The 3,782-nt window shown below is 31.0% G+C and overlaps 1 non-coding gene across 1 annotated transcript; it reads left to right on the top strand.

The window, feature by feature from the left end:
• The first annotated feature begins 825 nt into the window (after positions 1-825).
• On the top strand, positions 826-932 carry LOC139879285 (small nucleolar RNA R71). Its single transcript, XR_011770135.1, has one exon. It is a non-coding gene; the product is annotated as a small nucleolar RNA R71 (small nucleolar RNA).
• The last annotated feature ends 2,850 nt before the right edge of the window (positions 933-3,782 follow it).

The raw sequence follows: 3,782 nt of genomic DNA, 5'->3' as shown, positions 1-3,782 counted from the left end.
CACTTCTTGTGGTAATAGCTTTAGCTGTTTCATTTCGGGGGTTAGCATTTGTATCACTAGGTAAACTTCCCGGTTTTCTTCCACCTATTAACCTTGCTAGGTTACTTACTTCTTGTTCCAAATTTTGAATCGAAGCTTGTTGATTTCTAAATGCTTGAGCATTTTGTTCATTAGTTTGTTTCTGAGATGTGAAAACTGCGTTTGAGTTTCAACTAGCTTCGTCATCATATCTTCTAAATTCGGTTTTTATCATCGGTTTGTTGTGGTGGTTTGTTTTGAAAATTAGGTCTTTGCTGATTGTAATTATTATTGGATAATTGTTGATTGCTAGGACCTTGTTGGTTGTTGTATGGAATATTTCTGTTATAATTCTGGTTTTGATTGTAATTCGGTCTTGGCGGTTGATAATTATTCTGATAATTATTTCCAGGCCTTTGGTTTATGTATGAAATATTCTCTCTTTGTTCCATTGTTAATTCAATACTGAGACAATCTTTTGTCAAATGTGGTCCTCCACACTGCTCACAACTAATTTGTATTGAGTGAATATCTTTAGTCATCTTTTCCATTCGTCTCTCGACAACATCTATCTTTGCGGAAATAGAATCTAAGTCATGGCTAGAATCGGCTCTAGCTGCTTTAGATGATCTAACGATATCTTTTTCTTGGTGCCACTCATGTGAGTGGGAAGCAGTGTTATCAATAATTTTGTAAGCATTAGTTTCAGTTTTCTTCATAATAGAACCACCAGCTGCTATATCTATGTCTTTCCTTGTAGTGATGTCGCATCCTTGGTAGAATATTTGTACTATTTGACAGGTGTCTAAACCATGTTGCGGACATCCTCTTAATAACTTTCCAAATCTTGTCCATGCCTCATATAGAGTTTCATTTGGCTTCTGTGTAAACGTAACAATTTCTGCTTGAAGTCTTACGGCTTTAGATGCCGGAAAGAATTGTTTAAGAAATTTTTCAACTAAAACGTCCCATGTATCAATCGCCCCTTCAGGTAACGATTCCAACAAATCTTTGGCTTCTCCCTTTGAAGTCCAGGGAAATAACATGAGATATATCTGTTCATCCTCAACTTCTCTTATTTTAAATAGTATGCAGATCCTATTAAAGGTACGTAGATGTTCATTTGGATCTTCCTTCGGCGCACCACTAAATTGGCATTGATTAGTCACCATGTGTAGAATTTGTCCTTTGATTTCATAATCTGGCGCATTAATGTCTGGATGAGTAATTGCGTGACCTTGGCCAGTGCGTTTAGCTCTCATTCGGTCTTCCATACTTAAAGGTTCCAGATTCTCCATAATTGAATTTGTTGAATCGGAATCACTGGAGGATTCTGATTTAATGGTTCGTTCCTCAACAATCTCTGTTTGAATGATTGGTGGTTCCGGAGGAAAATTTAGTGGTTCAGGATCTATAAATCGTCCCTGAATATTCTCCGGATTCTCAATTGTGAGGTCGGGTTCAAAAAATGGATTATCGGAAATTTGAACTGGAGTACTTGGTCGACTGGATGACGATTCTAAAGAAAAATCAACGGCAGTAATATTTGCTAAATGTCTTGATCTAGTTACAGGTGGTGAACGTACAAAAGGTGGTGAACGTCTTGCTCGGTGCATTCACTGAATATCCTATTAGTTTTTAAAAGGAAAGAAAAATTATAATAAGTTATCCAATCAATAGACTTTTCTGATTTTGCCCACGTTTCGAATAGCCAAAAGATGCAGCAGAGGGGCAGGATTCGTTTGGTCTCAATATAATTGAGGACTGTTTGGCTCCAATAACCCGGTCCACGTACAAATCAAACTATTACTACGAACCAGAAAATTTTGATGTCTATCAATTTAACCACTTAAAATAAATTTTCGTAATTTTAAGAAATTTAGATAAGAAGTAGAATAAAAATCTATGTCCTAAAACTAGAATAGCGAGAAATAAGAAACAAAAAGAGTTCGTCAAAAGAGGTCGAAAAAGAAAAATGGTTGAAAAATAAAAGGTGACGGAAAAATAAAAGAAACTTATAAAACTTAAAAACACTTGACTAACCTAACCTTATTACCACAACTAACTTAAAATTATAATCGCAAATTGAGATTACTAATTGGAATGATAATTGATACATAGGTAAAAGGCGTCTAAAAATATTAAAGCTTACAAGTAAAACTATATCCCAAATGGCAATAACTTAAAAAGAAACTAAAACTTAAAAAGGCGTCGCATAATTCCAAAGTACCTAAATCTTAGTCTAAAGAAAAAGCACTTAAGGGATTTTACGGCAAGGCCTAAAAATCTAGAAATAAAAATAGCTATGGCAAAAACTAATTTTAAAACTAAATATGAGCTAAAAATACAAATATTACGCTAAAACTATTGAAAAGGGACAAAATATAAAAATATACAAAAAGTTGTAAAAAGTACAATTTTTATAAAAATATTGTTTTTATATTATTTATTTAATAAAACTATTAATTTTAAACTTTAAATAACTAATTAAACATAAAAATACAAATTAAATATAAAAACTAAATTAAATTATAAAATCTATAACCCTAATTAGGGTTTAAATATATTAATAATAATAATTATCCGTAATTAATGCAGTTGCAGAGTCAAACCTGGCGTGTCAGTTGGCTTCATGCGATCGCATGAGTCCTAAGTTACCCAGTCATGCGATCGCATGGGCTAGGGTTTCGGGCCAGTTACTGGGCTGCTACAGTACTGGACTCGAGTGTTTTATTTTTTTTTCTGATTTGTGTTTTATTTTTCTGTTTTATATATTTATATAATATATTTATATAAATTAAATAAAACTTATATTTTTATAAAATAAAGATAAAGAAACTTTTATGGAACTTAAATATTTAACAAACTCTTAAAAATATTTATATTTTTATTTTTCTTTTTATATTTTAGAATATTTAAAACATATTTTTACAAAAGCGTATTTTTTTTATAAAAGTAAACTTAAAAATAAAAATCTTTTTTTTATATAGCGTTGCGCTTCCGGCTTTTAAGCTAGATTTGTTTCCCGGCAGCGGCGCCAAAAATAACTTGATGTTATGCGAGGTGTATATAAAATAGCTTTATATTTTAGCAGAAAATACTATTAAATACGATACAATTTTACACAAGATATTTATTTATTTAGAGAATGGATATACTTAAACCTTGCTACAACACTTATAGGCAGTGTACCTAATCGTACAGTAGTGTAGTTTTTAGTAAGTCCGGTTCGTTCCACAGGGAAAATCTTTAAACAAAGCTTAACGCTATATTAGTTTATTTTTATAAAAATACAAATATATATAAGTAATATTATTATTATAAAGGGGGTTTTTACCGTTTAATGACCGGTTTGTCGATTTTAAAACTTTAGTCGCAGTTAAAACCAAATGTAAAATAATAAATAAATACAAGACTTAATTTAAAGCGTAAAGTAAATAACGATAATGAAATTACGAATAATAAAAGTGCGATAAAATAAACTTGCGATAATTAAAAAGTACGATAATTAAAAGTGCAATTAAATACAATAACAATAAATAAAAATGCGATAATTAGAAGTGCAATTAAATATAAAATAAAGAAAATTAAATATGAAATAAAAGAATTATGCTTATTTAAACTTCCGTAACCATGATGTTTGACGTGTTGATTTTAGTTTTATGCCCATGGGTTAATTGTCCTTTGTCCTGGATTATTTAATATGTCCGTCTGGTTTTTGTCCATAACAGTCCATCAGTCATAAATATAAAGTGCGAGTGTCC

Source organism: Rutidosis leptorrhynchoides, chromosome 11, assembly GCF_046630445.1.
Source record: "Rutidosis leptorrhynchoides isolate AG116_Rl617_1_P2 chromosome 11, CSIRO_AGI_Rlap_v1, whole genome shotgun sequence".
Lineage (NCBI taxonomy): Eukaryota > Viridiplantae > Streptophyta > Magnoliopsida > Asterales > Asteraceae > Rutidosis > Rutidosis leptorrhynchoides.
Note: the sequence above shows the minus strand (reverse complement) of the source record. Positions and strands in the feature narration are given on the sequence as shown.